The sequence below is a fragment of the Parasteatoda tepidariorum genome, chromosome 11 (assembly GCF_982258835.1).
Source record: "Parasteatoda tepidariorum strain Cologne lab strain chromosome 11, Ptep-v5.0, whole genome shotgun sequence".
Lineage (NCBI taxonomy): Eukaryota > Metazoa > Arthropoda > Arachnida > Araneae > Theridiidae > Parasteatoda > Parasteatoda tepidariorum.
In genome coordinates, this window is record NC_141765.1 from 28,866,172 (window position 1) to 28,878,428 (window position 12,257).

At 30.2% G+C, this 12,257-nt stretch overlaps 1 protein-coding gene across 1 annotated transcript in view; it reads left to right on the forward strand.

Annotated features, from left to right (window-relative positions):
- Positions 1 to 12,257, forward strand: part of LOC107439162 (ubiquitin carboxyl-terminal hydrolase 2) — a 52,514-nt gene that overhangs the window by 1,568 nt on the left and 38,689 nt on the right. The window lies entirely within an intron of this gene.

Below are 12,257 nucleotides of genomic sequence, written 5' to 3' on the forward strand. Positions count from 1 at the left end.
CTTAAAATATAAATGATATTTAAAGAAATTAATAATATTGATATAAAATATGAACAATGGGGTATATAAGATATAATTTCCCAGTCCTACTCTAAAATAGGATATTCCGGTACAAGTTTAGGTATCGTCGCCGAAAGAAATCCCTCAGGAGAGGAGATGCAGGTTCTATCAAGTACATGCCAAATCGAGGTGCTCGGTGAACCCCCCTCCCCCCCGTAGCATTTGCTGAAAAACCAAAAAATTTTACACATGATGATTTGAGATTTTACATGTAAGCATATATATTTAGATATCTGAAATTAATATGTACTGAAAGTACATAAAGTTAAAAGATTCAAAATGCACCTTTAACTCAACAAATTGTTATAATAATTGTTATATAAAATAAATAAGTTAAAATCAGATAGTTGAAATAGACAAAACATTAAAAACCTAAATTCAATGGGGTGCATATTATTCAAATAGAATGAGGATAATTATTTTGCATAAATGTTATGAAAAAGAATAGTATATTAAATAGTAATAAATATATAATTTGCATATAAAATAAATTAGTGTACAAGGGAGTAGAGGATGTGATAAAGTGTAACACTTTGTCAGGTAAGACACCAGAAGAATGGAAAAAAGTGTGTTATCATATATGAACGGTCCCTAAAATAGCACTTTAAGAAAGTTTTAAAAAAAATAAAAAATTTTACAAACACGAAGTAAAATTTGGAAAAAGGATCCAAATCGAATGCTCCCAATTAATACTATAATAATCATTAGGGCTTTTGGTAAATATAATTAGTTTTACCTTGTGTCTAGATTCCGCTGAACGAAATGATTCTATTGAAAATATTGCATTATTTTATCCATGTTATTCAAAAAGATTTGATTTTATCATTAAATATTTAATGATAAAATTAGTTCTTTTTTTTTTTGAATAACATAGATAAAATAATGCAATACTTTTAATAGAATCATTTCTTTAAAAATATTTCTGAATACATCTACATTTTTTAAACTAATTTTAGTTAAATGAGAGCATTTTAAGTCATTTATTAGCAGTCGGCATTTTTGGCAGCCACGATTGCGGAATTTAGACACAAGGTAAAACGGATATTTTTTACCAAAAACCTTAGTATTAATTGGAAGCTTTCGTAATGGATAATTTTTTTTCTTTAAATTCTAATTCGTGTTTGTAGATATTTTTTTTTACTTTTTTAACGTGCTATTTTAGGGGCCCTTCATATATAACACACTTCTTTCCATTTGTCCTACTATCCTCTCTGGCAAAGTGTCACACATTATCATACCCTCCACCCCCCTGTCACATGTTGCGTTATATTACATAAAGATCTATATACTTAGTGATGCAAAAATCTACCGCTTTTGAAAACCTGGAAATTTTGGGGAAGAAACCCGGAATTTGGGGGATACTGGGAACTTTAAAAATTAAAGAAAGCCGGCAATTTTCCATTGTAAATTAAGGGATTCGAATTAACATAATTGATATAAGAAATATAACAGACGCAACGTAAATAAGCAACACAGCTATAAACAGCTTAATCAGCGTAACATTAATTAAAATTATTTTCAATTTTTTACTTTTCTGAATATTTAACGAAAATAAACATAAAATACTTCATTAAAAGTCAATTTTAAATTGAATATTTTTTTATTTAAGAAATTTCTTCTTTAAAAAATTACTGAAAATCATTTTTTTTAAAATAATTTTTTAAAAAAATATCAGCTAAAAATAGATCATAATATTAAAAAAAGAAGCATGGAACTGTTTTTAAAATTTCACATTTTAATAAATTGTTGAATTAAGATATCTTAAAAAAATAACTAAACATGTTTTCGTATTTCAAAACCTACTAAATTTAAGCTTTTTGCAAATGCTTTAGAACATCGTTTCATGCTAGTATGGCGACAATTTTCGCCAAATGTTCTAGAAATGTAGTTAAAATCATACACATGGGCGACAAATTTGTTGCCTTGAAATATATTAACAATTTACAAAATAGTAACGAAAAATAGCTTTTTTTGCATCGAATTCCATGCATTAAATACTAATTTTATTGTTCTACGCGTGGTATTTAAATGGAATAATTAAAAGTGTCTGGAACAAAAAAATTAAAACATACATGTTGTGCTGTGCTTTGCATTCATGTACAGACAATATTATTGCTTATTAATAAAGTAATATTTTTTGTTCTATTAGAATTGACATTATATAAAATTTTATAATTTGTAGACAATTAATAGTTAATTTAATATTTTGTTTGCTCTTACTTTCGCTGTTTTCCTCATTTATTTACTTATTTGGTTGAATCTATTTACTAGCATTATTTTAGCTTTTTTTCACTTAATTTTAATAAATTCTAATCTTCAATCATTATGGGGTAATGAATCTTATTAGTTTTATGGCAATTAATCCTTGATGTATACCATAACATGAATTTTCTAATTGCAAAGTTCGATTTTTTTTCTCAAGTTTGTCTATCATATTAAGTTTTTGAACCATTTAATGAATACCTAGATGGCCCAATCAGACCACTACATTTTCATTGATGGTGTGAACATTAATCATAATTACAAAAAAATAATCCACTGATCACCTTTCGCAGAGGATCAAAATTGTGATGGCATGTCTTCGGATCATCCTTCGGGATGTTTCCTAGACCGTCGCCAATAGCCCATTGTGCAGCTCTAGTGCGACGTAAAGTAACAACAACAACTGATCCACCATGATCGGTGTTTCTGTATTTTCGGCCTATAGCTGAGTTTCTTTCGAAAGGCTCCTGCTTCTTACACTGTAATAAAGGCATCTATTAGTTAATTTAAACTATAGGGATTGAGCAAGGAATTTTTAAAATTTCCTTTAAAAAAAATTAATAAATAAAAAAAACGGCTTATTTCTCGGCACAAACCGGGGTTTTTCCAGCCTTTGCAACTCTTGATATACTTGCTGTTTAGAAAGAAAGCACTACGATATCGATCGTGTTTAAAATTTTAAATATGAATTTAAATAGGAATATTACTTTAATTCCTTATGAAATATGAGTATCACTTTAAATATAAATTTTAATAAAGTTTGTGTGAATAAACAGAAGTCTGCGAAGTTGGAGATTTTTGCAGGAATCAGAGTCGTCGAAAAGATTTACTAGACTTCGACTCTGGTTAGTTAAAAGTTATGTCCGATAGATTTAAAAGAGATATTTTTATCCTTATAAAAATTATTTAGAGAAGCATTTATGTTGATATAATATGACTTAAATGAATTTGTAACAATTATTTTAAATATAGATTACACTGGGGAACAAATTAATTTTTTTTGCATGAGTTTTTTATTTATTTAACGGATTTTGAATAATTCCTCGTTGCTAATTTAAAAACCGCGATCGGTTTCTCTCGCCAAGCTACAGGTTTTTTAATCACATTTGTCGAAATGAACAAGTTTAAAACCGTTATATATAACAGAGGTTCCCATAAATATTTTATTTTATAACCGTCGTTGAACAGCCTACCCAATTTTCGGCTTTACGACTACCAATGTTCAACTGTGTAGCCTTTTAATTTTGAACCCAATCCAGAAGACGAGGGAACTCCTAGATCAAGTATTGGGAAAAGTTTGCCTTCGGGGAGGACTTTCTGATGGAACTAACCCTCATTTGCGTTGCATGGAGAGGAAGACCACGAGAACCTCCCACGGTTAGCCTGACGGCAAGGGGACTCTAACCCATGATCCGTCTACCACTGAGGATATTTCACGTCAGCACTGTGGTCGGTGCAAACCGGAAGTCGAATTCGCATCGACCAGCCATCGCTTGGATTACGAACTCGGTTCACCTCATATGAAATTTAATAAAACGTGACCTGACTCAGAAAAAAGTGATAAGTTTTAACGCTGGTTTCAAAAAGGTGTGTTTAAAACTAAGTTATCATGAAGTTTAAAAGTAATTCTTCAGATCTACTCAAAACAACTTTAGCTGATTTATACATAAAAATGCTGCGATAGTATTACTTTAAATTCAATATGGAAATATATTTTGAAAGAGAATGTACAATTTAAGAAATAATTTTATTTATCATAGTTTAAAATGTTAAGAAATTAAAATATTGAATTTTTGACAAAAAAAATTAAAAAATAAATATATATATATAACATTTTATTAAAATTATAGCAGAGAAACGTTGTTTGAGAAAGTTTATGCTTTGATGTTCTAATTTCAGGCTATTTTAAAAGCTTGAATTTTGCTTTAGTAGTTTTTGTTTTAAACCCATTTCTTTTTTTTAATAATTGTTTTTTTTTCCTTCAAAATAAAAACATTTTTCTTTGCAGTACCTTTTATTTATCAAAAGAAAAATTACTTTTCTTCTATATTCGCCAAGACAAGCACCTACCGTTTTCATGACAAGGATCAAATATTATTTTTCACTCTAAACCCGGTTAGATGGGGCCCATTCAAACTACAGGGTCCACTGACCCCTGAATATAGATTAAGGTGGTAAACAAGATATGTAATGTGAGAATACTTTTCAATATAATATCTTCAATTGAAAATAAACATTTACATGAAAGTTACACAGAGTAGCAGACACTTGAGCATTTTAAGTCAACAACTGCAAACAAAAACTCCCCATAAGTCAAAAGCTCTTTATCAGTTGAAAAGATAAAGCAGATGAAGATGTGTAACATGACTAAAAGCATAATTTATTTGTAACAAAAGCTGCTAACTCAATCTTTTTACCGTTTATATGTTCAGGGAAGAAAAAAAAAATTTCTTCTTTAATTTCACCTTTTTTAGCTTATTGCTTAAGCAGAATACTACGAACAAGAGAGGGGGGGGGGCGAGGTTTTACATTTCTGAAAGCCGCTGAAAATTTCCTAAATTTAACAATCAGTTATGTTTTTACAAAATTACTATGTTTTTAATACTTGTTGTTGTAGTTCATTTACGTCGCACTAGAGCTGCACAATGGGCTATTGGCGACGGTCTGGGAAACATCCCTGAGGATGATCCGAAGACATGCCATCATAATTTTGATCCTCCGCAGAGGGGATGGCACCCCCGCTTCGGTAGCCCGACAACCTGCACATGAAGCCGAGCACTTTACGGTAGAACAGTTTAACGAGGACCAATACCGCACGCTCTCGGTCCCTACGCAGACTGATCCAAGTGGTCACCCACCCGCACACTGACCGCAGCCAGTGATGCTTGACTTCGGTGATCTGCTGGGAACCGTGTCTTAACGATCAGTCCACTGCAGGACGTTTTTAAATACTTCTAGACAAAGTTGACTTACTTCAGCTGTTTACATACGAGATAGACAATTGGTCAGGTAAAAATTTGGCTTTTTATTATAAAGGATAAATACGGTTTTTCATAACAGATTTCAGCTTGTTGTTAATGCGATAACTCCGCTTATTATTTGGATGGCTATGATCAGGAAGAAAAAAATAACTGATGATTAACTTTTTTGAAAGCAGCTAAAAATTTCTAAAATTTAGCTGGCAGCTGCGTTTTTACAAAACTTTTACGCTTGTAATATTTCAAGACAAAGTTGACTAACTTCAACTGTCAACATACGAGATAAGCCAGTTGGTCAGGTAAAAGTCTGGCTTTCTTTTATTAAAAAGGATAAATTCGGTGCTTGATAGTAGTTTAATTTTATTTATTTATCTGTTCTTGATAATAGAGAAGTAAACGTAGGCAGATGGTCAACTTACAAGATTTAGTGTTTAAATTAAACTTTCTAGTATAGGAGGACGGTAATGGGAAAATTTTTTACTTCATTTTCCATGTTTATAGAAATATTTGCCTTGAACATTTTTTTGTATAAAAATGCAGGTAATTTAGTTTTATTTATACAAAAGAGCTATCTCTTAATCACAACTTCTTCAGCAAACTCCCTTCGGAACAGAGTACGCGTATAAAAAAAATTTCAATGTTATACGAACATTTCTCTCAAACAAGTTTGCAACTTAGCAACATGGGAAAGAATCTTGTATCGAATGGAAAAAATCAAAATATTTAATTAAATTCTTCTCAGCTACCTAACAACGAAGAAGTATTTGATGAAAGTCTTTCGTGGGAGGGAATTACGTAACAAAATTTTCTTTTAAAATTACGAAGTGTTCATTACCAGAATTTTCTTCTCGAAACATTTAACACTCATTAGCCAGTAATCATGAAAAGAAAGAGAAAAGAATTAACTAAAACATTTATTTTCTAAAAAAAATAATTTCAATTAACAAAACAGAATAAATAAAATAAAAATTCCCATAGTGTACCAAGTTTTACCTCACTAGTGGGGTAAAACCGGGGGATTTGTCTTTTCTAGAAAAAAAATAATTTATAAGCAAAGGAATAGAATGATTTTTCAGGAATGATATATTTTTACGCAACTAAACAATGAATATCTCGATTAAATCTGACAGTTTATAGGTCGAACAATTTAACTACAACAGGCTTTCAAATCTCTGCTACCTGGTATTACCCCACTTTCCCTTACTTACAACACAATATGATAACTAGCAGAGCTGCTTTGTTTAAACTATTTAAATGCAGTGGAAGTCAAAACCCATTTTAGACTAACTTTGTTAAAACAAGAACCCAGTATGAATGTAGAAATAAAACATTAAAAATAAAATCTTCCCCAAAATGAGGAAGATTATAACAGTTCCGGTACAAAAAAAAAAAAAAAAAAAAAAAAAAAAAAAAAAAAAAAAAGATGTGTGTGTAGTGCTCTGAATGTTCAAAACCTAAGCAGGACCGAAATTTTTTTTTCTCGTTTTCCTCAACTATGTCATTTTTAGATATTTCAAAATTCCACTTATATTTATTTTCCTTCAAAAAATATTTTTATTTTATTTTACAACCGTCGTTGAACAGCCGACCCAATTTTATGGGTTTACGACTACTAATGTTCTACTCCGTAGCCTTGTAATTTTGAACCCGATCCAGAAGACAAGGGAACTCCTGAATCGAGTATTGGGAGAAATTTGCTTTCGTGGAGGATTTTTTGATGGAGCTAACTCGGATTTGCGTTACATGGAGAGGAAGACCACGAGAACCTCCCACGGTTAGCCTGACAACAAGGGGACTCTAACCCATGATCAGTCTACCACTGAGGATATCTTACGTCAGCATTGTGGATGCGGAATTCGTATCGACTGGGATTCGAACCCGGTTCGCCTCATTGGAAGGCGAACGCTCTATCCCCTAAGCCAGTGTTTCTCAAAATGTGGTACGCGTACCCCCAGGGGTACGGGAACAGTTTGGCGGGGGTACGTGTTCTTATGTGAAATATCTTGCAACAAACGAAAATTTCAAAAAGTTTTATTTAAAAACAAAGCTAGCCATGAAAATTTACGATTACGTATTTTTCTATTGGCTATTGTTTGCAGAGTAACAGTTAATAATGAGTGGTGTCAACAGCCAGTTGTGATTTATTACTTCCGTGCAATTTTTTATAGTAAAAATAACATTAATTTTTTTATTGGTGGTACAGAGCGTTACGAAAAATTTAGAAAGGGTACACAAAAGTCATAAGTTCGGGAAACACTGCCCTAAGCCCATCGCTGTTCAAAAAAAAAAAAAAAAAAAACATATTATAGTAAATAAAAAGAATCAGATTTGTTTTTTAAAAAAAAAACATTGAAACATTACGAAAACTTTTGTAAGCATCCTCGCCCCCCCCCCCCTGAAGAAAAAATTGTAAAAAAACATAAATATGATTCGTAAATATGGTTCGGCAATACACACGCAAAGTAACAAAAGTAAATCATCCTAGAAACTCTGACAAATAATTAAAAAATAACCAGAAAAATAAAAAGCAGAAAGTGAAACAAATAACATTAAAGGACACTTTTAAGTCGTGAACCTGTATTTAGCTAATATTCTAAAAGTGCATAAACAGAAAAAAAAATTTTATTGAATTTTTCAAAAAATTAAAAAAAAAAATAAATAAATATCTGTCAGATTTGGGTTGTCAAAAGTTTTTTGTTAACATGTATTGCTCGCTAATTTTTTTTACTCAATTATGTTGTTTGCAATAATTTGTTTTGAAAAAATTAATTAGACACTATACACGTGATCTAAGTATAAATTAATATATTTAATATAGCTCCTAAAAATCAATTTTAGAAAAAGTTTCGCTCGATATCAAGATTATATTTTACACATTCTATTTCCTCATATGACTGAAAGAGTTTAATGCTTACATTTTATTCAATAAAAATGTACCTTAATGTAGAAGTATTATACGTTACATCACTTAAACAATCCTATTCAAAAAGAAAATATATCTTGTTTGACACGCCGCTATAGTTCATAAATAAAACAAGATTAATGTCTGCAAGACATTGCCCATTGTCCGCATACCTCTCTATAAATGATTAATTATGTAGAAAACATTTATCTCGTTATTTTATGTACATATGTATTTAATTTGCAGCTTTCTTTTAAAAAAATTATATTTGATGAAATCTTTTGCAATTCTGATTGCTAAATAATTAAATTTATCAAAGTCTTCAGTTTCATCAGGCGAACGACATTCATAGGAGTATCCCACAATGTTCTGATGGAAAAATGAAGATTTTAACTTTTTATAAAGTTGAAATTTTAATGATTTCATCACAAAATATCTATATTACAAGCTTTTAAAGGATAAAGTAAATTTGTCTGGGATATCAAAATGTGGAACAATCTTCCATTGGATGTGATTAATACTTATTCTCGAAAAAAATGCCCAGTCGCATTCTTAAAAACTGAACTGACAAAAATCAATTTCGGATATCGTAACGATAGAAGTTCTAATGTAAGTATTATTTTTTAGACTATTTATGGTTTTTCCATTCTATCATTATTATTTTTATGAATTATTTTTATGTTGGAAAAAATACCAGTTGAATTTCATTGGTTTTGAATTTTCAGCTTCACTATATATATATTTCTTTAAATTAAATCAAAACTAAATGATACTGTACGCATGCTTATTATACACTGGTGTTGAAATTTATGATAATTATCAAGGTTAATTAGCTTCATCTTTTATTATTCTCATTATTTGATTCGCTTTGATGATAAAACTTATTTCGTATAGTGGTGGTTAAAATCATTGTAAATCAAATTTATTAAATCAAAAATAAACTTGTACATCATAAAATTTATTATCACTTGCTGTTGACGTATGCCTGTTAAGGCAGAAGGGTGCGATCTATGGCCAAGAATTCGACTTCTACTACACCCATACGTCACGCCCGTTTATTGGGTGGACCCATTTATACATCCATTCATTCATCCACAGATCGTAATTTTGACCTGAATCAGAGAACGATCAATCTCCAATTCAGTACCCCCTGAGGTATTGATTTGTTATGGGAACATGGGGGACTTTGCGATTAGACAGATTTAACGTGCATCAGTCACCATTTGCTACACGGGGAGTCTTCGGCCGGCAGGGTTCGAACCCACGAACTATCGGACATGGGACCAGAACCCTACCGACCAGCCCATCTTGGCCTTACACTCACTTTAAATATCAAAAGAAAATCTACCGTTTAAACAGGTGAAGTTGAATGTACTTAATTACAATTTTCAAAATTGAAGAAATAAATTTTAAAATAATATAATTGTACAAAATACATTGAAAATGTGCAAACTCTTTATTAGATAAGAAATTAATATGTCACACACATGCACAGATATAAACATCTTAAATTACAACGAGGATGTTTAGTGAATATTCATGAACTAGGAAGCTTTTACAAACATTATACTGATTTGCACATCGTTTTAATTAAATTTTTAATCTTAAATAAACAAAGTTAGTTTGTAAGCTTATGAATAAAAAAACGACACATTAGTAACCTATTTATTAATATAAAAATTCAATCAAACCAATAAATATTTAACTCAAAAACGTTCAAATGTGATCAATTAAATTTGTGTATAATTTAATATGAAGATTGCTTCAACATCTCTCATAAAGAAACAAGCCGGACTCATCACTTAACAGAACCGGTTAGATCTTTCTTGACTTCGAATACGAACCTTAGTTGAGGCAAACATTTAGATAGAAAAAGCAAGATAAGAGATTCAACTGTTTCTATTGCGTAACGAGCTTTACTTTGAGCAGGTAGGCGAAAACCTCTGCGCAAGCTTCTTACATGGTTTTTGTTTATTTTCAGAGCAAAGATGAGGCCGCTATGAGGCAAATATTTACATTTTGGCTTTAAGCTCGGTTAACAGTTAACCTATCTAAGTCGAAAAATGAAAAGTTGACTAGTTGTCTATTTCCAGCATGAAATGACAGTGTTAGCCTGTATAAATGTTAGAGAAAGGACAATACCTAAAATTTATTTTATATTTATTTATTCAATTCTGTGGTCACTGTGAGCGGTAAATCCTTTCTTATGCAAGTTTAATGCTTAATTGTGCATGATTTTTTTTCTTTTTTTTTGTATTACCATTCTGTGTGTGCTCGCTAACAGGAACTTCGGAAACGTTTCATTTTCAGTATGAAATTATCGCGTAATCTTGTATACCGTAAAAGGGGTCTTGCCTCCTATTAATCCGTTTTTATTTATTTTTTTTTTTTCTCAATTCTGAAAACACTGTTTCATACTTTCCGTTTCCGGTGAGTACTTACTTACGATCATATATTTTTATTATATCTATTGAATGGTTACTTTATTTGTATTATATCAACCTATGTTTATACCAAATTTCCATCGCATCTGACTTCTTGATAATCAACCACATCTGAATATTTTCTTAATTTTGAACACCAGTGTATATCGCCAGCCAAAATTATGAATGAACAAAAAGCTATTTTTGAACTAAACGTATAAAAGTATTAAAAGGTTTATTATTCTATTTACTATTCTTTGTACGAAATAAAAGAATTTGCACGATTCTAAACCTGTGCGTCGCAGGACCCAATTTTTGAGGAGGACGAAATTAAGTTACAGAATAACTGCTGTGCACATGAAAAAACAATGTAGGTGCCTCACGATTTAGAATTCGAGAAAGGTGGCTTACACCTTTTTGCAGTGCTATGAGCTCTAAAATTAAATTTTAAAAAACTGTTAAAGCAAAATGCATATTAAAAAAAAATTTTTTTTTTGTGTGTGAATAGCTTATTATACAAAAATGCCAAATATAAAAATCTAAATTTTGAATTTTTTATCTCTTACGTTATTTTTCTATTGCACGGCAGAATAGTTTTCTAAATTTCACACATAAGAAAAAAATATTCTTAAATGTTTGCAAAAAATTTATTTTCTTCTTTCTTATTTTCAACTTTAAGGAATTTAAATTAGAATTCCTTCAACTTTAATTTCAATTTAGAGCTATTAATTATTCAGAATTATTAATTATTCAATTAATTTCAGAATTATTAAATATTCAATAAATTTAATAATTTTTAATTATTCAATTAATTTCAATCAATTAAGAATTTGTAATTATTCAATTAATTTCAATCAATTAAGAATTTTTAATTATTGAATTAATTTCAATCAATTAAGAATTTTTAATTATTCAATTAATTTCAATCAATTAAGAATTATTAATTATTCAATTAATTTCAATCAATTAAGAATTATTAATTATTCAATTAATTTCAATCAATTAAGACTTATTAATTATTCAATTAACTTCAATTAACAAAATGAAAATTTCAACTTTAAGAATTTTCACCTTTTTAATCTCGAAAAGTTCCCCCCAGTATTTCAGACAAAGAAAATTTTCGTGAATTATTAACCATAAAGTTCCATCAATTATTAACCATGACTTCACGAAAATTTTCTTTGTCTGAAATAATGAGGGGAACTTTTCGAGATTTCTAATTATTGAAGGGGTCATACAACGCTCCCCCCCCCCCGTAAATGGAGCCCATGAATCTGGACTACTTAGGTGTGATAGTCACATTTCTAACTTTGGCATAGTACAGTGGTTTAAGAGATAAATCAAAATGCACCTAAGCGAAACTGCTGAATTCGTAGATTCTTGATTTTGGCGAGGTGATAACAATATTTATATACTAATAAAAAAGATGGTAAAGTGCTCAGTTCAAGCAAAATGAACATTCAAGTTTCTGTGAGGCCACACTTTTCATTTTTCCCGTCCATGGTTTTAAACAAGTGGCAAAAACTGTAGTGTCTTGCTTTATAATAATTAGTGTTGTAATTATTTTTTGTTGCGCTGTAAAAAAAAATTTTAATGTAAATAAATAAACTTAGACAATCTGGGGAAAAAAGC